This window comes from Lepisosteus oculatus, unplaced genomic scaffold (genome assembly GCF_040954835.1).
Source record: "Lepisosteus oculatus isolate fLepOcu1 unplaced genomic scaffold, fLepOcu1.hap2 HAP2_SCAFFOLD_52, whole genome shotgun sequence".
NCBI classification, from domain to species: Eukaryota; Metazoa; Chordata; class Actinopteri; order Semionotiformes; family Lepisosteidae; genus Lepisosteus; species Lepisosteus oculatus.
In genome coordinates this window covers 1,618,201-1,640,804 of record NW_027168064.1, presented here as the reverse complement: position 1 = coordinate 1,640,804, position 22,604 = coordinate 1,618,201, and the positions used below count along the sequence as shown (strand labels likewise).

The following is a 22,604-nucleotide window of genomic DNA, read 5'->3' as shown; positions in this document are numbered from 1 at the left end:
GGGCCAGTGGCGCAATGGATAACGCGTCTGACTACGGATCAGGAGATTGCAGGTTCGACTCCTGCCTGGCTCGGGTCATTTTTAAACGCATCGGGCTACTCCCTAAGCAGTCTGTGCTACTTTCTGCATTGTAATCGTACCCAGTAAGAGATTTCCTTCATGTAAATGAACTGCACCTGCCAGCTTCAGAAAAACACCTGGGCTCAGTACGGTGCTGAGAGCTCAGCGTTGCTGTTGTTCTAATTAGCACGCACTGCATCGGCTATGAGCCCGAACTTTTCAATTATTCCGATCAGTAAGTCAACACGTAGTCCACATGAACGGTAGAAATATTCTCGTCTGTCTCGTTTGTATAGAACTGAATGTCCCTGACAATGTACTGTTAGTTTTAATTGAAGAACGGCATTTGTGTTCAAATATACCAGACAAGTTTATGTAACTGCTCATGCGACACTCAGTTGTAATTAGTCAAGAAAAAAAAGTCGAACAACAGCTGCGGGTTTGATTCTGAACGTATGAGATTGCAGCGCCTTTTACTTCCATTGACAAATGATAGAGATTCGAAGAGAGATCCTTCAGACCAGCAAGCAAACCCACGGCTTTTTCGGTTTTCTATCTAGGCAACGTTGGTGTCTGCAATAGCATACATGAAAGCGTGATGCAATTTCTGTGGCTACATTTGTTGCACGTCATGCACAGTAAGAGTGTTTCTAACACCAAATAAAAAGTCAACAATTAGCGATCACGCCTTCTCCTCAGTTAACCCACTGAAACCCTTGCTGTTAACAGTTCTTTACTGCGTGCTTTACCAGCACCTACATATCGTGTCGGTTCTTTCAGCTTTATTCATTAGGTTTTCAAAGGCATAAGTAGAGCACCAGAGGTGCGAACGCAAAATGTGTGGTTATCTGAAGAATTGCTTCCCATGGCGGCGGGTCCAAGTGATTTCGCGTTGTTATAGTACCAGGAAAGGAGAAGCGGCACTTCACTTCTGCCGCGCAGGCACAAGGCGACGTGCGGCAGACGCCGGAGTCGGCAGGTTTCGAACCTCCGCGGGGAAGCCCCAACGCATTTCGAGCCCATCGCCTTAACCACTCGACCACAACAAAAGCGAGCCCACCACCGCCGCATTCCTCCTATAATCTAACACGGACTGCGAGGTGGCTGCGGAAACCTTTTTAAAGTTGCTCTCCGTTAAAAAAAATACCTTTCACAAGATTCGTGCCGGCAGACAGACACGCCTCAGAGGGTTTAAGGCTGGCTTCACGTTCAAATGATAAAGTCCCCCAGTCCGGATGTCAAAATGCAACTTTGGCAGACAGAAAAAACATCAACAAACCAAAAATGTGGACAAGGATTTTACAAGCTGCACCACACTGCACTTTCAAAAGCATTTACATTCGTGTTAGACGCAGGAATTGCCTTTGATTTGCGCGCTTACGAACGCCATGGAAAACGAAACAAAACTAAAGCCCTCAGCTCCTGCACTTGATTATAATCCCGTTACGTGTCGAAGCAGGAATTTACGTCATCTTACCACTGCAACACGGGGAATAGAGATGTAACGCAACGGGGGCTCAGGCGGGCGCCCTTGCCGCATCTGGTCGGCCCCATCCCGACTGGAGGCTCAAACCCGGGACTTCCGCGTCTCTCTGCAGCGACCTAGCCCCGTGAGCTAAAGAGAGATCTCTCCACAGCCCAGTAGCTGTGGTCCTGCTATCACAGGGAAGGGCGGTGACGTCACCCGCTCTTGTACGCCGGCTCTTACACAGTGCCTGTCGGCCGTAAGCGTTACAGAGGGAAATGAGCACAAGCTACGAATTGTCTCTAATCAGTCCCTACAGTTGTAAGACGCCTGGAAGCGTGCACCCCCATCATTAATCTTTGCGCATCTGTGCAAGGTAAACTCTGGAGCAGTCTCTGAAACGGCTCAAAGGAAACACGTGATTGATTCCATGAGCATCTGGGGTTCATTTCTTATTTACATTTAATTCAAGGGAAAGGCTTGGGTCAGTTTCAGACGGCCTCCAACAGCGAGATTCAAGCGCCCCACCTTCAGCCCAATCTGCGCCGCCAGAACGCCAACGGCTCCTCTGGTCTTTGGGGTGCGGTTGTGACCCCTTAACCTAAAGTGTTGGTGGCAGACAAATGGAGACTAACAGGTGATGTCCTAGGACATGACTACATTGTGACACTCGGTGGGGATGGTGACCATTGCTTGGAAAAGAGTGCGAGGCCCCTTTAGAAAAACATTTTGTTAACAGGCATTCTGCCTCAGCCTAAACACCTATAGCTTGCAAAGCGCATGCTATTAGACAGGCACCTCTGCAAGACCTTAAGAGTCTCTTAAACTAGTGATAGTAAGGTGTTCCCAATGGGCGATGTTTGGCTTTCAAATCATCTCTCTGTGGAAGCGCCGAGATGCAGCTGTTTAAGGCTTAGAAGCAGCTGACTGTTTCACTACCTAGCTGATTACTGTCAGTCAGGGAGCTCAGAGGTGAAAAGCCTGTCTGAGAGACAATTCGCCGTCGATCAGTTCAATATGTTCCGTACCAGCTCGGCGCACCTGAGATCATCTTGGTAGCCGTGTAGCTCAGATGAGTGAGAGCGTGTGTGTGTGTACCACCGTGATTGGATGCCGGTCCTTCTCAGGTCACAGTAAACCTTCTGCTGCCTAACTTTCCTAATTTTGGGGATCCCTTTGAAAAAGCAAAGGAAAAAAAAAACTGGCTCTTCATCAGCGTGATCGACCCAACCCAGTGTGCCCCAGTGGCCTAATGGATAAGGCACTGGCCTCCTAAGCCAGGGATTGTGGGTTCGAGTCCCATCTGGGGTGCTACTGTCCCTTTTTGAGCGTACAAATGTCCTTTTGATTTGCAAAGCTGCAACCCCACCTTACTCAGTGAGCGTCTCTGCTTTTCTCTCACATACAGTTGGGAGATGTCTTGCACTGAACGGCCTGCTTCAGATCACGCCACAGCACTTCAATGGGATTGGGGTCAGGACTCTTACTCGGCCATCCCAAAATACGGAATTTCTATTGTTTCAGCCACTCTGTTGTTGATGTACTCCTTTGTTTTTGTCATGCTGCATGACCCAGCGTCTTTCGAGTTTTAGATCACAGGCAGACACCCTGACATTCTGCTGTAGAATTTCCTGATACATCTTGGAATTCATCGGTCCCTCGATGATTGCAAGCCGTACAGCCTCCGCTATGCTTCCCAGGTGGGATGAGGTTTTGGAGTTGGTATGCAGTGTTTTGTTATCTCCAAACATAACGTTGTGCACATTTACCAACATGTTCAACTTTTGTCACTGTCCACAGAACATTGTTCCAGGAGTTGCTGTGGAACATCCATGTGGTCTTTAGCAAACTTGAGAGGGGCAGTGGTGGTTTTTTTGGGGGGGAGAGCAGTGGTTTCCTCCATGGTGACCTCGCATGATCACCACTCCTGTTCAGATTTCTTCTTATGGTGGACTCATAAACACAGACGTAAGACAAAGTCAACCACCTGTTCGCTAGATCCCATCCCCACTCAGCTAGTCAAAGATTCCCTCGAAGGACTGGCAGGACCTATAATTAGTATGATGAATGCATCGCTTGCGTCAGGCGTTGTACCTGATCAATTTAAGGTAGCGGTTGTTAGACCGCTCTTAAGAAGTCAAATTTGGATCAACAAGTTCTTAACAACTACAGGCCTGTCTCAAAGGTCCCATTTCAATCTAAAAGTCTTGGGAGAATAGTTGTTGCCCAACGTCAATCATATCTGGATTCAAATAATATACTTGAGAAATTTTAGTCTGGTTTCTGAAACTGCATTAACAAGAGTCGTAAATGATATTCTCTTAGCTACTGATGCAGGGAATGCAACAGTGCTTGTGCTTTGCTTCTAGATCTTAGAGCTGCCTTTGACACGGTTGACCTCTCTGTTTTGTTACACAGGCTTGAGTTTGAGGTTGGCTTATCTGGAACCGTCCTTCAGTGGTTTACTTCACATTTTACTCATCGTTTTCATTATGTTCAAATATCTAATAATTGTAGTGCTTCATCAATGTCACCAGTTCAATTTGGGGTACCAGAAGATCAGTGCTGGGACCAATATTGCTCTCTCTCTCTACATGCTGCTGCTAGGTAGGATAATATGAAAAAATAATATGAACTTTCATTCATATGCTGATGACACTCAAATAAACATTTTGTTTACACCAAACGACAACTCTTCTATTATCAGTTTAGTTAAATGCATTAAGGAAGGAAATACTTGGATGTGTGAAAACTTTTTGTTACTCAACTCTGAGAAAAATGAGGATCTGTTGATCGGAGGCAACAATACTGATAGGACTACTATAACTTCAGCACTTAACTCAGAGGATTTAAACATCTGCCTCAAAGAGACAGCACGTAACCTTGTTGTGAAAGGCGCTATATAGAAATACATTGATTTGAATTGAATTGACAATGTAAAATGTTGTGTGTGTTGTTTGTTAAACAAGACTGTCTTTATTTATCAAAAAATAAAAGGAATTTGCTAGGAATGCAAACGTTAGGTTGCGCTTCTTCATGCTGCATCGTCGGCATGAGTGGAGCTTTTTAAACGTCTGTACTTACTGTGCCCCATAAGAAATCGTTTGTCCCCATTCAAAAGAGATTGTGCGATGTCCTGCAGTGTTCGCAAAGCAAACCTTTGACAGTTTGAAAAGAGGAATTTATTCTGCTTCCTGTGCGTGCAGTAGTTACAAAGTTGAACGTCTTTACACGATCTGCTGCAGTTTTCAGTGGGCGGGCTTTGTCAGAGGGCTTGGAAAAACGCACTGTGTTTCGGCTCGGGAAACATCATGAGAAGTGTCCTGCATGTTTTCTGTGTATAGCTGTCTTTTAACGCATACAGAATTCATTCGAAATCATTGATTTCTCCAATTAACAAGGTTCCCTTAAAGGATGAGTCAAAGTAACGTCTAATCGGATTAGTTTCCTTAGAGCTGGTTCAGAGTTTGCTCAAGAGTTTACCTTTCACAGATGCGCAAAGAAAAATGTTGGGGGTGCACGCTTCAAGGTGCCTTACAGCTGTAGGGAGTGATTCGAGACGATTTGTGGCGTGTGCTCGTTCCCATATACCGTACGCCCCGGGGTGCAGTGCTAAGATGAAGTACAATACCGCTTGGGCACGTAACGGCGTTACACGCAAGTGCGGGACGTGAGGCTTTTCGTTTGTTCATTTTGTTTTGCTCTGCTTTGCTTTGTTTCGTGGTCAAGAGGCGTAAGGTAAGTCGTAATCCAGGGAGAACACTGGTGGCAAACAGTCCGAGGTGAGAGGCGAGGTCCAAAGTCGAAAAGGCAGAAGGGGAGTCCAATATCCAGAATAAACGAGGTAATGGAAAAAACGCCAGGTAGAGCTCTCAAGGAGTAGACTCAATACCAGCGGGAAGCAAGTAAAGATGGTAAAAATAGCACTGCGTACCCCACGGTGGAGTGTGTGCAGGTGGGTTAACTCGTGCGGCGGCGTTTGTTAATAATCACCCTCTGCTGGTGCTGTTTAGATTGCTTAAGAGTTGGTCTTAACTGCCTGGCGGTCATGACAAGCTCCTCTTTAAGCTGTGGTTTAGTTTTGCATTCATGTGTTTCTAGAGCAGTTATTTATGGGGGTGGGTGGGTCCTTCACAGAGGCTCAGGACAAATCCCCTGCATGAAAGTCTACTGTGTGCGTTCAAACAGTCACAGGTCAAGAGCCAGGCAGGAGGACAATGGACAGATGAGCCAACGAACTAAAAATAAAAGAACAGATATGAAAAAGCCACCATCTTTTTCTTTTTGACATTTTCCGACTTTCATGCAAGCCAGGACAAAGTTGCTCGTAGCTACTTGTGGATTCAAATACTCTATCGAGTGCTTTGATGAGTTTTTGCAATTTGATTGTCGTCCTGTCAGCCTGTTTCTGTTTTTTTTTTTCAATCTAGGGATGGAAAGTATGAGGGAAATGATGGAGCAATCAATAACCGCTCCGGAAAAATGGCAGAAAGAAATGGTCCGTCACTAAGGACATTTGTGAAGCAGAGGAGTGACATCACCACAAAGGCGACTTATTCTGCTGATCGTTTTGGTGAATAATGATTGAGGCGTGTTAAGAGAAAGGTAGCTGCGTCAGCATGCTTAGGCTGCAAAGGATCAAGCAAAGGTTTACTCCATGCTGAAAAGAGAAGAAAAGAAGCACAACGTTTCGACTGTGGAGCCTTCTGCACCATCTTCTTTAGCGATGGTGATGATGTTTACATTGGAAAAACTGAGACACGCATACTGGAGGGGCTTGAACCACCAACTTTTCAGCACCACAGAGTCTGACAGTCTTTTGTGCACCCTACATTTGCAGGTTTATGGTCAAAGAAAACAATCACTTGCGCTTCTTGCAGCCGGCAATCTTTTTCCACTGACAACCAAGAAATGGATTTCATCTTTCACAAGCTGTATGGATTTCTTCAAAAACAAGTTATTCCAGAAAGGAAATGAATTCTTGCATTAAACTGAACCAAGCTGTACATGTTTGTCTGAAATGAGACATTCGGCACAACAAGACACGGAGAGAGGCACCGCTGGTATTCAGACCCAGGATCGCCTGCTTACTAGGCGGGCACTTTAAGCCACTAGGGAACAGCGCCAGCGGAGCACCGCGCTTTTACAGACACTTGGACACATCTGCGTTCGGTGTGCACTTAACCTGCTCTCTGAGCCCGTTGCCTCCGTCCCATTTAATAGCAGAACTGACGCCAAGAGAAATGATGAGAAATGGCATTTATCGGGCACTTTTCATGTCCAAGGAGCTCAATGCCCTTGACACCTCCACAAGGCGACAGAGCTGTGCATTCTTTGGCGACACCATTTCTTCTTTTGTTTAATTTCTATACTTATTGATAGAATAAAAATGATATGTCATGTACTGTAAGGGAAATGTCTCTTTTCATGGGGAAAGCTAGCACCAGCAAATGTTGTGTTTAGAAGAAGTGATTTAACATGACACGTGACCTAATTTACCGGAGCAAAAGCTCACCCAGCAAGCCCTGCTTTACTTCTACAGGAGAGAAGTACTGTAGAGTCTGCAAGATGTTCAGCTGGGTAGCTACGTCAGCATGCCTCGGCTGCAAAGGAACAAGTACTAGGTTTATTGCATGCTGAAAAGAGAAGAACGGAAACACAGCGTTTCGACTGTGAGGTCTTCTCACACCTGAAGAAGCCTCACACCTGTAAAAGGCTCCATGGTTTTCTTTCTTCTCTTTTCAACATGGAATACACCTATTGTCTGCAAGATGTGACAATTTCATGGTGTTTTGGAAGAAAACCTTTTTTCTTTGAATTCAAAATCAATCGGAATTTCAGCACGACACATCAACACTTTTTCTGTTTTAAGGAGATGATATTTTAAACCTGATAAAAATAGTAGGAAACACAAGTTTCTTGCTGTGAAAATTTAGATGGGGAAGTGTACTACTAGTAGCAGTGTAGAGCTCTCTGTGGTGGAGTGCAAGTGCATGTTCTATGGGCCAGTGGCGTAATGGATAACGCGTCTGACTTCGGATCAGAAGATTGTAGGTTCGAGTCCTGCCTGGCTCATGAGGCTTTTAAACCTCTCAGGTTCCTCGGTAACAGGTTGCCGTCATGTATATGAACTATAGAAAAGCATTTGCCACAACCCGTAAATTAGCACGCAAGTGCGGGCTAGTGAACACAGAACTGTATGGAGATCATCTCCAGCTCCGAGCTCAATTGCAATGAAAAAACATGCAGAACAGAACTGGAGAGCAGCTGAATTTGTGCTCGGTAGGGTGGGGAGGACTCAGCATTGCTATTGTTCTAATTGGCATGAACTGCAGGGGATCTGAATCAGAACATGTCAGTTAGTTCGATCATTGCGTCAATATGTAGGCCACGTTAATACAGAATTATTACTTTGTCTGTCTCGTCTTTGTATATAGCTGAATGTCCCTGACAATTTCATGTTAGTTTTTAAGAACGACATTGGTGCTAATAGATACACATATAGCATATAAGGAACACGTAAAAGTTTAGTCCATGCTGAAAAGATAAGAAAACCGCCACAACGTTTCATCTTGGAATAAATCTTTACTTGTTGTTTTGCAGCCTACCCATTCTGACCTAACTCCTCCCTTTAATTCCCTAACAGATAAGGGTACGTAACGGCTCATGCGATGCTCAGTTGCAATTTGTCCCAAAACAAACAAGAACAGCAGCTGAGGGTTTGAGTTTGAACATGCACTGTATTAAAGCAGCTTTTATTTCCATTGATAAATGCTAGATATTCCTACAGAGATTCTCCAGGTGAGTAAGCGATTCCTGTTTCTGTTTCTATTTCTGTTTCATATATATATATACAGTATATATATATATGTTACATGTGTCTCTGCAATAGTACAAATGTGTTATACACTATCAGGGGCTGCTTTTTTGTGCACCTCATCTACAACAAGGGTTTTTTTTTCATTTATGTTTGTGGACCTTCACCATTTGAGGAAGTGAGTTAGATAAGAAAGTTACAGGTATGGTGAGCAATGACTGACAAAGGCACGTACTGCGTATTCCTTACAGAAGTGTAAGCAATTTGTTCTAAAAAACACCGGCTAAAGTCCAACATCGTTAGCAATCTTATTACTTAAACAGAATTAACATCAATAAACTGTAAGGTGCTGGTACATGCGAGTAGATTTGATCTTCTATTAAACAAAAATGCAATTACAGCTCTAAAAAGGTCAACCTAGACTTCTGGAACAGATCTGTTCAGGTCATCGCTTTTCCTCTGACCTTGTGAGTCTTTGGAATTTTAAAAGTGTATTTTGCTTGCCTTTCATGTGGTCTGTGTACAAGTCACTGTGGCGTATGCGGTCCTACACAGCCTTGCTATAGACGTGACGAGCCTCCGCTATGTTGCAATGGAGAACAGGTTCAGTACGGAGCTGCCGAGAAAATTCAGCTGGAAAGCTCGTTGCAGAAAAGCATCGGTATCTGTGTCCAGCGGCAAAGCGTCCTTCGTGGGTGCTGAAGAATCGATTTCACAGGCTGCGGGTCCAGGCGATTTAGCGTGTTAAAGGTCCCAGCGAAAACGAAACGGCGCTGGTCCTTTTACACGCACGCACGCAACCAAATGCAAAGGACGCCGTAGTCGGCAGGATTTGAACCTGCGCAGGGAGACCCCAACGGATTTCAAGTCCGTCACCTTAACCACTCGGCCACGACTACAGCGAGCGCCGCGGCCGCTGCCTTCTTGCTACAATCGAACAGGGAGTGCGAGGCGGCGGCGGCAGCGGAGGCAACTTTTTTCAAGTTCGCTCTCCGTTTAAGAAACCTTTTACGCCATACGTGCAAGCACACACACACACACCTTAGAGGACTTAAGGGTGGCTTCAAGTTGGAATGATAAAGTCTCCCCGTTCGGACATGAAAACAGAACGTTCTTAGACAGAAAGCAATCAACAACGGAGACATGTGGACGACGATTTTAGTCACTGCACTTTGAATAGCATTTTTGCTCCAGTTACAGGAGATGCACCAATGGCCCTTGACCTACGCTCTTACCAATGCCTTGAACATTCAAACAAAACAGCCCTCAAGTCCTGCGGTTTAATATAACGCTGTTACGTGTCGAGGCAGTATTTGACTCTGTCCTACCGTTGAGACACGGGGCGTATATGGAAACGAACACATGCTACGGATCGTCTCTAATCGGTCCCTACAGTTGGAAGGCTCCTTGAAGAGTGCACCCCCATCATTCATCTTTGCGCATCTGTGAAAGGTAGACTCTTGAGCAATGTTTGAGCCAGCTCTAAGGCAACTAGTGCTATTGGACAGAGACCTCTGGAAGATCCTAAGAGTCTCTTAACACCACTTCCAGCAGCAAGCTTAATTGTTCGCTGGAGGTCTCCCACCCAGGTACTGACCAGGCAAAGAATCACCACTACATTGAATGAGGAAGTTAATCCTGAAATCCAATTACATATCTCAAGGTAAGACAAATCCATAAGAACATGTCTTAGTATTACTTTGTTTACATTAGTATGGCACTGAGTTGGAGCTCCTCTTTAAGCTGTGGTTTAGTTTTGCATTCATGTGTTTCTAGAGCAGTTATTTATGGGGGTGGGTGGGTCTTTCACAGAGGCTCAGGACAAATCCCCCGCCTGAAAGTCTAATGTGTGCGTTCAGACAGTCACAGGTCAAGAGCCAGGCAGGAGGACAATGGACAGAAGAGCCAACGAACTAAAAATGAAAGAACAAATATGAAAAAGCCACCATCTTTTTCTTTTTGACATTTTCCGACTTTCATGCAAGCCAGGACAAAGTTGCTCGTAGCTACTTGTGGATTCAAATACTCTATTGAGTGCTTTGATGAGTTTTTGCAATTTGATTGTTGTCCTGTCAGCCTGTTTCTGTTTTTTTTTTCAATCTAGGGATGGAAAGTATGAGGGAAATGATGGAGCAATCAATAACCGCTCCGGAAAAATGGCAGAAAAAAATGGTCCGTCACTAAGGACATTTGTGAAGCAGAGGAGTGACATCACCACAAAGGCGACACATTCTGCTGATGGTTTTGGTGAATAATGATTGAGGCGCGTTAAGAGAAAGGTAGCTGTGTCAGCATGCGTAGGCTGCAAAGGATCAAGCAAAGGTTTACTCCATGCTGAAAAGAGAAGAAAAGAAGCACAACGTTTCGACTGTGGAGCCTTCTGCGCCATCATCTTTAGCGGTGATGATGTTTTGGGCTTGAACCACCAACCTTTCGGTTAACAGCCGAACGCGCTAACCGATTGCGCCACAGAGACTGACGGCCACTTGTGCTCCCTACATTTGCAGGTTTATGGTCAAAGAAAACAATCACTTGCGCTTCTTGCAGCCAGCAATCTTTTTCCACTGACAACCAAGAAATGGATTTCATCTTTCACAAGCTGTATGGATTTCTTCAAAAACAAGTTATTCCAGAAAGGAAATGAATTCTTGCATTAAACTGAACCAAGCTGTACATGTTTGTCTGAAATGATACATTCGGCACAACAAGACACGGAGAGAGGCACCGCTGGTATTCAGACCCAGGATCGCTTGCTTACTAGGCAGGCACTTTAAGCCACTAGGGAACAGCGCCAGCAGAGCACCGCGCTTTTACAGACACTTGGACACATCTGCGTTCGGTGTGCACTTAACCTGCTCTCTGAGCCCGTTGCCTCCGTCCCATTTAATAGCAGAACTGACGCCAAGAGAAATGATGAGAAATGGCATTTATCGGGCACTTTTCATGTCCAAGGAGCTCAATGCCCTTGACACCTCCCCAAGGCGACAGAGCATTCTTTGGCGACAACATTTTTTCTTTTGTTTTATTTCTATACTTATTGATAGAAAAAAAACGATATGTCATGTACTGTAAGGGAAATGTCTCTTTTCATGGGGAAAGCTAGCACCAGCAAATGTTGTGTTTAGAAGAATTGATTTAACATGACACGTGACCTAACATACCGGAGCAAAAGCTCACCCAGCAAGCCCTGCTTTACTTCTACAGGAGAGAAGTAGAGTCTGCAAGATGTTCAGCTGGGTAGCTATGTCAGCATTCTTCGGCTGCAAAGGAACAAGTAATAGGTTTATTGCATGCTGAAAAGAGAAGAAAGGAAACACAACGTTTCGGCCGTGAGGTCTTCTCACACCTGAAGAAGCCTCACACCTGTAAAAGGCTCCATTGTTTTCTTTTTTCTCTTTTCAACATGGAATACACCTATTGTCTGCAAGATGTGACAATTTCACGGTGTTTTGGAAGAAAACGTTTTTTCTTTGAATTCAAAATCAATCGGAATTTCAGCACAACACATCAACACTTTTTCTGTTTTAAGGAGATGATATTTTAAACCTGATAAAAATAGTAGGAAACACAAGTTTCTTGCTGTGAAAATTTAGATGGGGAGGTGTACTACTAGTAGCAGTGTAGAGCTCTCTGTGGTGGAGTGCAAGCGCATGTTCTATGGGCCAGTGGCGTAATGGATAACGCGTCTGACTTCGGATCAGAAGATTGTAGGTTCAAGTCCTGCCTGGCTCGTGAGGCTTTTAAACCTCTCAGGTTCCTCGGTAACAGGTTGCCGTCATGTATATGAACTATAGAAAAGCATCTGCCACAACCCGTAAATTAGCACGCAAGTGCGGGCTAGTTAACACAGAACTGTATGGAGATCATCTCCAGCTCCGAGCTCAATTGCAATGAAAAAACATGCAGAACAGAACTGGAGAGCAGCTGAATTTGTGCTCAGTAGGGTGGGGAGGACTCAGCATTGCTTTTGTTCTAATTGGCATGAACTGCAGGGGATCTGAATCAGAACATGTCAGTTAGTTCGATCATTGCGTCAATATGTAGGCCACGTTAATACAGAATTATTACTTTGTCTGTCTCGTCTTTGTATATAGCTGAATGTCCCTGACAATTTCATGTTAGTTTTTAAGAACGACATTGGTGCTAATATATACATATATAGCATATAAGGAACACGTAAAAGTTTAGTCCATGCTGAAAAGATAAGAAAACCGCCACAACGTTTCATCTTGGAATAAATCTTTACTTGTTGTTTTGCAGCCTACCCATTCTGACCTAACTCCTCCCTTGAAATTGCCAAACAGATAAGGGTACGTAACGGCTCATGCGATGCTCAGTTGCAATTTGTCCCAAAACAAACAAGAACAGCAGCTGAGGGTTTGAGTTTGAACATGCACTGTATTAAAGCAGCTTTTATTTCCATTGATAAATGCTATATATTCCTACAGAGATTCTCCAGGTGAGTAAGCGATTCCTGTTTCTGTTTCTATTTCTGTTTCATATATATATATACAGTGTATATATACAGTATTGTACTATTATTATATAATTCGTTACACTGTGGCTGTGTTGTGTGTGTTAAGCTGCTGTTGCACTGCAATTTCCCTCACGGGATCAATAAAGTATCTATCTATAAGAAGACATTACCAACAACGACCACAAGATGGAGATATTGTCTAGACATTACCAACAACGACCACAAGATGGAGATATTGTCCAAAGAGGCAAGAAGGGCAAAGCCGCGATAAGGTAAAATCATTTTTTGTAAGAGATTGGTGTCAGAATGCACATCCGTATCCCAAACAGAATCTCTAGTAAAATGTGATCATTTGTGAAACAGGCAAATGAGTGTCTGCTACAATATGATTGCTACAGATGCAGCCATTCAAAATGTGCGGGCGATACTGCATTATTTTAAATACCGCTAGCAAAATAATAGTATCCGGAATTTCCGCAAGGTGGAGCTAATAAAGCTCAACTTCTCATGTTTGAGCTGTAGCCATCAAAGTCTTTAATGAAGATATTACTAATAGTATTAATAATAAATGACCTTGGACAAGCTGTAAACTCAAAGTATTGCCCTGGTCCACATTATTTTTTTCACTGACCTTCATTGTAAAAGTAACACCACAGCATTTCGCAATCACGCATTTTTTTCCAATCATGCAAAGTACAGTAATTTTTGAGAATCGATTCACCATGCCTTTCACATGCTCATAAAAGAGATTGATTTAGGAACATAAACATATTACCGTATGCAAACTGTACTGTATACAGTTTGTATATGTATATGTATATGTATATGTATATTTAATGTCTTAACTGTGCCCGTTTAAGTATTGAATATTTATATGGAATTTTACCACTGAAGGGAAATCTTAGTGCCTGAGCATAAAAAGAATAGGAGCGTAATGCAACGCGTGTGAAGGCCATAAACGATATTAATTTTGGAACATAAACATACAGTATATGGCTGGTCTCGGTACTTTAAAGAAAACATACACGAAACATGGTTTCATTATGACCAGAATCGGTCTTGAGATATTTTTAACTTGATTTACAGTATTTGAGAGGTATGTCTTGACACCGATACTACGTAAATACTCCTCACGTATGTGTTTCTAGGTTTATATTATGCATTTCATACGGTCAAATTGCTTTTGAGCAACTGATAAGAAGCGCGAAACGGTATGCCCAGGGCGTTTTAGTTTTTGTTTTGTTTTAATGCAGTGCAGTGGATTGATTAGAGATATCAAGTACATACAAGTCATTTTTTAAATGTTGTAGTTCGTCTTGTAAAAATGTTACGAGTACATCATCTGTCAACAATTACACAGGTTCTGTTTCCATATTGCGGTTTTTGGTTACGTAATACTATTTTCTAATTTCACGTTGTGAATATATGATTTGGGCAAACAGAGCCGCAAAGAAGTACATTATGGGTTGTTGTTGTTTTTTTGCAGTTTTATCTAAAATAAGCGATGCTTAAACCTTTGTCTGATTCTTGTGAAACTATCCACACGACAGTTACCTAGGAGTTGACTTCAGTGATGTCACTGATGGGATGTTTCTAAAAATCCATCCTCTGTAAAACATCTTCTCTAGTTGTTCTGCATATGTATTCGCTAATGAAGCTGTGTGTTCTGAGCCTGGTTCTCTACATTTCTGTATGAACCAGCTTAGAGGGCTAAAGACAGCTTGTGTTTAAATTGAGTGTAAGGTAATTTATGCTTCTAAAGTCATGGTCAGCATTTATTATTGTACTGTGCTGTAAACTTCTTCTGTGCCTAATTACATTATTTTATAGTCGATAATGTTTCTGTAGTGCTTTTTCAGCCCTCAGCATGTGACTGCGCTGGTGGTGCTGTGGGTTAGGTTCCTGACTCCTATGTCACATGGTCTGTGGTTGAATCTCATGGAACTATGACTTTAATTTTTAACAAACATTTCTTTGAAAAAATGAAACATTTCCCTTGGTCAGAGATTAAATAAAACCTCACTCGCATCAAAACAAATTTATATTTCTAAATATCACAACATGATCGAATTTACGTCTTTTTAATAACAATGAATAGTCACCTATGCGTTACAAAATAAACATTTATATTGATTTGAATCGAGTTTTGATTTAAATCGTAAACGCGTGTTTAAAGGCGATATACTGTATAAAAGCGCTGATTCTTATGGAATGTGTTTGGCCGGGGATTCAAAAAAATTATTTTTTTTAATCGCGTATCTAAGGAAAATTGCAGTATAACTTTGTTCATGCACAAACAGTGGCATGTTACATTATAATTTGGGTGTCTCCTCTTGCCAGAAAGCTCTAAATTGGATTTTGAGTGCGGTTTTTGACTTTTTCTAAATTGCAATCCATAAATAAAGCTGATACAGTTTAGACTTACTGTATTCTAAACTGTATTACAACATCACATTGGACAATGCAACGTAAATTGCAAAAATGCACTTGGAATCTGTCCAAGCCCTACTACGAAAATTATTAAAACTGCGACACTTATCATTCATCTTTAAATAAACTTTATTTTATATAGCGTTTTAAGCGAATAGGTAATTAGATTGCTCATAAACCTAATCGCTTTTTCTACATAAACACAGCGTGATTGCTCTCTGAAAATGCTTTTTTCTTTATATTTAGGCTCAGATTTCAACTATAGATTGTATTATTATAAACTTTCTTGGAAAAATGTCTTTTATGTAAACCATGTTTGCTATTAATTCATTTAGGGCTAAAATACGTTCATTGTCTTCCAATCGAGTCGAGTTGACATTGGAAGCTTGCCACGCCCGGACTGTTACACCAACGCATTAGCATGTTGAAGCGATTTCATTGAGGAGGCCATCTACTAGTTAACACTGTACTTCCTACTTTGAAAACACCTGTGAAATTGGTTTAATTCGTCACAGCCAGCACTCCGGCAGAGAGGGGGGTTGTACTCGTTAATGTCTGATGACATACAAGTGGAAAGATTACAGATTTTAATCGTTTTTTTTCTGAACCAGGGAAAATCTGATCATGTTTCTCTATAACAATAATAAAAAACTTTATTTTAAATTATTTTACATATCCCGCTTGCACATCGCACGACTTTAATAAATCTATTCTTTATTAATACTAAATAAATAATACTAAAAATACTACAGCAAAGAGGTCACTTGATTTTTGGAATAATTCCAAATAGCACAATGATCCACTGGCATTCCTGAAGTCTGTTTAGTGCATAATCTTCCAAATACAATCACTAAGCAATTATAAGAATTATACCATCCTATTTCTTTGTGATGTCCTGTAAAAACTAAACCTATTTTTATAAGGCTTTTACTCAAAAGGTTTCCAAACACACAAAGCATTTGTGAAGTACTATAGTATTTCTAAAGGTTACTGGTACAACATCAATCATTAAAGCTTAACAATAAAGTTTAGATTGCTGACTATGGACTAACTACATTAACTAACTGCAATGCAACATTATACATTTTACAAGAATATCTGGTTGAATTCTTGCATTTGTAGCCAATTTAATGCGAGAGAAATAAGCCAATTTAATTATTTCACAAAAAATAATGTAATATAAAATGGATGTTTTTAACTTTATTGTAGTGTTTTAGAAACTAATATGTCTTCAAAAATGGTTGTTTTTCACTCCTAGGAATGAAAGCTGTTGTTATATGATGTTTATTTTCAAATTTGGAAAAATCAAAGGATTCTAGCTTTCTCCCCTTGCAGGCATCGGACACAGAGAACCTCATGGTTTTCCTAAAAATCATTTTTTATGTTCCCTGGTGTTCCAAACTTAGTTTTAATTTGTTATTATGTTAAAAACAGGGTAATAAATTTCTAATTGGACTATAAATAATGTCATATTGTCTGCTATAAAACTGATGTTTTCAACTCTATTGTAGAGATTCTAGAATCATCTAATAGAGAATTGAAATAAAAAAAGGGCATAAGAAGACATTACCAACAACGACCACAAGATGGAGATATTGTCTAGACATTACCAACAACGACCACAAGATGGAGATATTGTCCAAAAAGGCAAGAAGGGCAAAGCCGCGATAAGGTAAAATCATTTTTTGAAAGAGATTGCTGTCAGAATGCACAACTGAATCCCAAACAGAATCTCTAGTCAAATATGATCATTTGTGAAACAGGCAAATGAGTCTCTCAGGTGCCCATTGCTCATTTTCAGACACATTTATGCAATACTTTCACCATGCGTTGAGCAATAGGGATTAAAGATACCAGAGGTAAGGTTTAAAAGTGATTCTGAGGTGCAACACATCAGCAATACAGCTAGGCATCTGAAATGCGGGGTTTGAGAGCCCTTCAGGGAACACCGTACCCTAAAGGTACCAGAAGTCCAGTAGTATAAGCATTAAGTCACTGTCACCCCTGTTACAATGTGATTGCTACATATCTTCATTTCTTTGGTTTTTAAGGAGTAAGAGTGCAGGGGGTCTAAATCTGCGATCCAGTGTGTTGAAGTATTTCACAACATTACCTGTAGCCCGTATGGAAATAAATACTAATTCTGATTATTGCCCTGGGCATGTACCAATAAATCACTGAGCATATATATATATATCACTGTGTTGAAGCTAGAGACCTGTATGTAATATTATGGTGCTAAAATGTCATTTTCACATATATTAATGTAATAAATGATTGCTTATGCTTTATAAACAAATCTAATTAAAATAAATGATTAAGTTTTGTATTTATCTTGTACCATAGAACATGATTTTCTTTGTATTTCAAGCCCACAAAGTGTCCAAATGACGCACTACATGATATAAGGAAGATTATCACATGCATATCGGTATTATCTTTCTTATGAAAATGCATTCCTTTCATTACCTTTTACTTTTTAAAATGAACTCAAATTGTGTATAATGTAATAATTTAAGTAGAAGTGCTTCACTGCTCTATGCCGTCTGGAAATAAATCCTCAGACTACTTACTGCCCTGGGCATGTACCAATAAATTACAGGAGCACATCTATATATCACTGCGTTGAAGCAGGAGACACACAATCACTGCAAACACATCCTAAATACAGTGTTCTAGCACCTTTGACCTCATCCAGAACATATCATTTCTTGAAAGGGATTGCTGTCCGAATGCACATCTGAATCCCAAACAGAATCTCTAGTAAAATACGATCATTTGTGAAACAGGCAAATGACTGTCTCAGGGGCCCATTCCTCATTCTCAAGACACATGTATGCAGTACGTACACCATGCATTGAGCAATAGGGATTAAAGACACCACAGCTAAGGTTAGAAGTCATTCTGACTATATTCTAAAATATTGGACTCATATTCTTATGATGGCAGACATGATGCTGCGTTTAAAACCGGGGTTAATGGACATTATATGACTGTCAATTCTGTTTTGTTTTGGAGACTCTTGGCTGCCTATATGGTACACTGCAGCGTGAAGGAATTATTTTCCAAAACTGTGTCAGCTCAAAAGTTGTAAGAGAACCTCTCCAGCTGCTTTAACTCTCTTCATTTTTGTCATTTAATTGTCTGTCGGCACTATGTGGCAGCGTTGCATGACAACCCCTCTCACCACGGAAAGGAACCTAACAGCTTTGGTAAGAGAGGAGAAAAGGACCTGGCCAGTAAGGGGCACAAACCCGTGACTTTGGCGTTATTAGCACCATGCTCTAACCAACTGAGCTAACCGGCCTCACGACAGTGGTTCTCTCTGTGCTGCAAAAAATCGAACTCAGGGAATTTCTTTTGCCCTCCTTTGAATAGAAAGCCGTGTAATTCAGTGTACGGGCTTTCTCATGCAGTTTCATGGTTCTTGTAACCCAAATCCTACACTGGCCTGAAGTGCCCCCCATTTCACAGAATTTTTCAGCTGATTTAAAATGTACCTACAGGAGAAGCATTATTGAAGACGATCAATTACCAAGAGCTTTTGTCAAAGGTTTTGGTGGTCATTTTTAATGACCACAGAGCACTATGACCTCGGTTTTACATCTCATCCAAAAGACAGCGCCCTTTTACAACACAGTGTCTCCGTCACTATGCTGGGGCATTGGGACCCGCACAGACCTCAGGGTGAGCGCCCCACCGCCGGCACCATTAACACCGCTTCCAGCTGGAAGCTTTGTTTTTCCCTGTAGCTCACCCTCATCCGGGTACTGACCTGGCTCACACCTGCTTAGCTTCAGTGGGTTTTCAGTTGCGAGTTGCAAGGGGATGCAAGTGATGGAGCAGCTCGCTGCAAAAGCCACTGCATTGGCCGGGAATCAAAGCCGAGCCTCCCGCGTGGCAGGCGAGAATTCTACCACTGAACCACCAACGCTCAGAACCCAGGCCTTCAAAAAAGACGCTTTTTTGGTGCTCTGTGCAAAAAGCGTCGACATCTGCTTCCAGCTGTAAAATGCCATTCGCGGACGCTGAAGAACTTATTTGCAAGGGAGCGGGTACAAGCAATTTGGCATTTTAAAACCACCAGGAACACCGAACAGGCGCGCTTCTTTGCTTGCGCCGAAACACAACGACAGGAGGTGGACAACGTAGTCGGCAGGATTCGAACCTCTTTCTGTCTATTATATACTAAATGTTCTCTTGTCTGTCTCTTGTTTGTATAGAACTGAATGTCCCTGACAATGTACTGTTAGTTTTAATTGAAGAACGGCATTTGTGTTCAAATATATCAGACAAGTTTACGTAACTGCTCATGCGACACTCAGTTGTAATTAGTCAAGAAATAAAGTCGAACAACAGCTGCGGGTTTGATTCTGAACGTATCAGATTGCAGCACCTTTTACTTCCATTGACAAATGATAGAGATTCGAAGAGAGATCCTTCAGACCAGCAAGCAAACCCACGGCTATTTCGGTTTTCTATCTAGGCAACGTTGGTGTCTGCAATAGCATACATGAAAGCGTGATGCAATTTCTGTGGCTAAATTTGTTGCACGTCATGCACAGTAAGAGTGTTTCTAACACCAAATAAAAAGTCAACAATTAGCGATCACGCCTTCTCCTCAGTTAACCCACTGAAACCCTTGCTGTTAACAATTCTTTAATGCATGCTTTACGAGCACCTACATATTGTGTCGGTTCTTTCAGTTTTATTCATTAGGTTTTCAAAGGCATAAGTAGAACACCAGAGGTGCGAACGCAAGATGTGTGGTTATCTGAAGAACTCATTTCCATGGCAGCGGGGCCAAGCTATTTAGTGTTTTTATAGTACCAGGGAAGGAGAAGCGGCACTTCACCTTTGCCGCGCAGGCACAAGGAGACGTGCGGCAGACGCCGTAGTCGGCAAGATTTGAACCTGCATGGGGAGTCCCCAACGGATTTCAAGTCCATCGCCTTAACCACTCGGCCACGACTACAGCGAGTTCACCATCGCCGCATTCCTCCTTTAATCTAACACGGAGTGCGACGTGGCTGCGGAAACCTTTTCAAAGTCGCTCTCCGTTAAAAAAAAATAATACCTTTGACAAAATACGTGCCGGCAGACAGACACGCCTCAGAGGGTTTAAGGCTGGCTTCATGTCGGAATGATAAAGTCTCCCCGTCCGGACATGAAAATGCCACTTTGTTACACACAAAAAAAGAATCAACAACAGAGAAATGCCCACAAGCATTTGAAAAGCCGCACCACGTCGCACTTGAAATAGCTCTTACATTAGTGGTAGACGCAGGAATCGCATTTTTATTTACGCTCTTACCAACGCGATGGAAAGCAAAACAAAGCAAAGCAGAGCAAAACAAAACGAACAAACGAAAACCCTGCACATAACGCCGTTACGTGCCCAAGTGGTATTGTAGGTCATCCTAGCACTGCACCCCGGGGCGTACGGTACATGGGAACGAGCACACGCCACGAATCGTCTCGAATCACTCCCTACAGCTGTAAGGCGCCTTGAAGCGTGCACCCCCAACATTCTTCTTTGCGCATCTGTGAAAGGTAAACTCTTGAGCAAACTCTGAACCAGCTCTAAGGAAACTAATCCGATTAGACGTAACTTTGACTCATCTTTTTACGCTCAGTGCTGGATTGCTCAAACTCCAGCTAGGGTTAGGGTTAGCATTACCACGCTACTTAGACACTTTGTTTACGCTCAGTGCTGGATTTTGGGAACTTCAGGACGAGTGGGAATTTTCTCCTATCTGTCCATTCTGTTTTGTTTTGGAGACTCTTGGCTGCCTATGTTGTACAGTGCAGCGTGAAGGAAACATTTTCCAAAACTGTGTCAGCTCAAGAGTTGTAAGAAAACCTCTCCAGCTGCTACAACTCTCTTCATTTTTGTCATTTAATGTGACACTCGATGTATAACTGGAGCCTCACATATGCAAATGGTGAGGCTCCAGTTCGACACCCAGTTCGACACCACTTTACAGTATATGACAAAAGCATGGCAAACTGTGCCGGACCAGCAGATAACTTCCGCTTATTTTGACCATATTAAACATTGGAAATCTTCCCACTTGCATTTGTGACACTTGATTTTGGCTCCACCTAAGAAACTCTTAAATCTTCTAACACTTTTCTCTTCTCCCGCAACACACTTGTCTGTCGGCACTATGTGGAAGCGTTGCATGACAACCCATCTCACTACGGAAAGGAACCTAACAGCTTTGGTAAGAGAGTAGAATTACCTGAAGAACTGCTTTCCATGGAAGCAGGACCAAGCGATGTAGCATTTTTATAGTACCAGGAAAGGAGAAGCGGCACTTCGCCTTTGCCACACAGGCACAAGGCGACGTGCAGCAGACGCCGTAGTCAGCAGGATTCGAACCTGAGCGGGGAGTCCTCAATGGATTTCAACTCCATCGCCTTAACTACTCGGCCACAACTACAGTGAGCTCGCCGCCGCCGCATTCCTCCTCCGGAGTGCGAGGTGTCTGCGGAAACCTTTTTAAAGTCGCTCTCCGTTAAAAAAAAAATACCTTTCACAAGATACATGCCGGCAGACAGACACGCCTCAGAGGGTTTAAGGCTGGCTTCACATTCAAATGATAAAGTCTCACCGTCCGGATGTCAAAATGCAACTTTGGCAGACAGAAAAAAAACATCAACAAACCACAAATGTGGACAAGGATTTTACAAGCTGCACCACACTGCACTTTCAAAAGCATTTACATTCGTGTTAGACGCAGGAATTGTCCTTGTTTTGCGCGCTTACGAACGCCATACAAATAAAACAGGTCTACGGGTCTGAAACCTGCTCCACGGAAAACAGTTCTGTTGCGCTTTTGATCAAAGGGAGATTCTCTGTTCTTACTTTTTCATGACATAACACCCAAAGGGGCTTCTTTGGAGCTGGATTCCAACCAGCATCCTAAAGTTTCTTGGTCGTATCCTTTACAGTCCTCTGTTCGGTCGACATGGAACAGAAGGGGGCAGCTTTCCTCACACATACAGTGCAGTTCTGCATCAGACCTCTAACTCGTTTCCTTAGCTTGGATTTAAGCCACGAAGCAGGCTTCTACTGTATAAACGTCTAGAGGAATCACAAACTATTTGAGAGGCCATCATCCCAGGGGGAACTGACAAAGTTTATCCCTAAACACCTAGCGCAGTCTCTCGAGAGACTGTCAAAAATCGCTTTCTCCGTTTGTGCTGCAAGTAAGTGAAAATGCGGTCTCAACCCAGAGCCACTTGGCAGCAGCGGCACGTAAATACTGTTACTGCCACTGCTCGATACCGACGTTAGCCTACTATACCATGTTCAGCCACCGCTAGAAAATGTACAGCTCTAGTACTGG

The 22,604-nt window shown here is 42.5% G+C and overlaps 6 non-coding genes across 6 annotated transcripts; 4 read left to right on the top strand and 2 right to left on the bottom strand.

Annotated features, from left to right (window-relative positions):
• On the top strand, nucleotides 1-73 carry trnar-acg (transfer RNA arginine (anticodon ACG)). The gene has a single exon. It is a non-coding gene; the product is annotated as a tRNA-Arg (tRNA).
• Nucleotides 74-2,763: 2,690 nt separating this feature from the next.
• Nucleotides 2,764-2,836, top strand: trnar-ccu (transfer RNA arginine (anticodon CCU)). Its single transcript has one exon. It is a non-coding gene; the product is annotated as a tRNA-Arg (tRNA).
• Nucleotides 2,837-7,527: 4,691 nt separating this feature from the next.
• trnar-ucg (transfer RNA arginine (anticodon UCG)) lies at nucleotides 7,528-7,600 on the top strand. Its single transcript has one exon. It is a non-coding gene; the product is annotated as a tRNA-Arg (tRNA).
• A 1,559-nt stretch (nucleotides 7,601-9,159) lies between these two features.
• trnas-uga (transfer RNA serine (anticodon UGA)) lies at nucleotides 9,160-9,241 on the bottom strand. The gene has a single exon. It is a non-coding gene; the product is annotated as a tRNA-Ser (tRNA).
• Nucleotides 9,242-12,001: 2,760 nt separating this feature from the next.
• On the top strand, nucleotides 12,002-12,074 carry trnar-ucg (transfer RNA arginine (anticodon UCG)). The gene has a single exon. It is a non-coding gene; the product is annotated as a tRNA-Arg (tRNA).
• Nucleotides 12,075-20,142: 8,068 nt separating this feature from the next.
• Nucleotides 20,143-20,224, bottom strand: trnas-uga (transfer RNA serine (anticodon UGA)). The gene has a single exon. It is a non-coding gene; the product is annotated as a tRNA-Ser (tRNA).
• Between the last annotated feature and the right edge of the window lie 2,380 nt (nucleotides 20,225-22,604).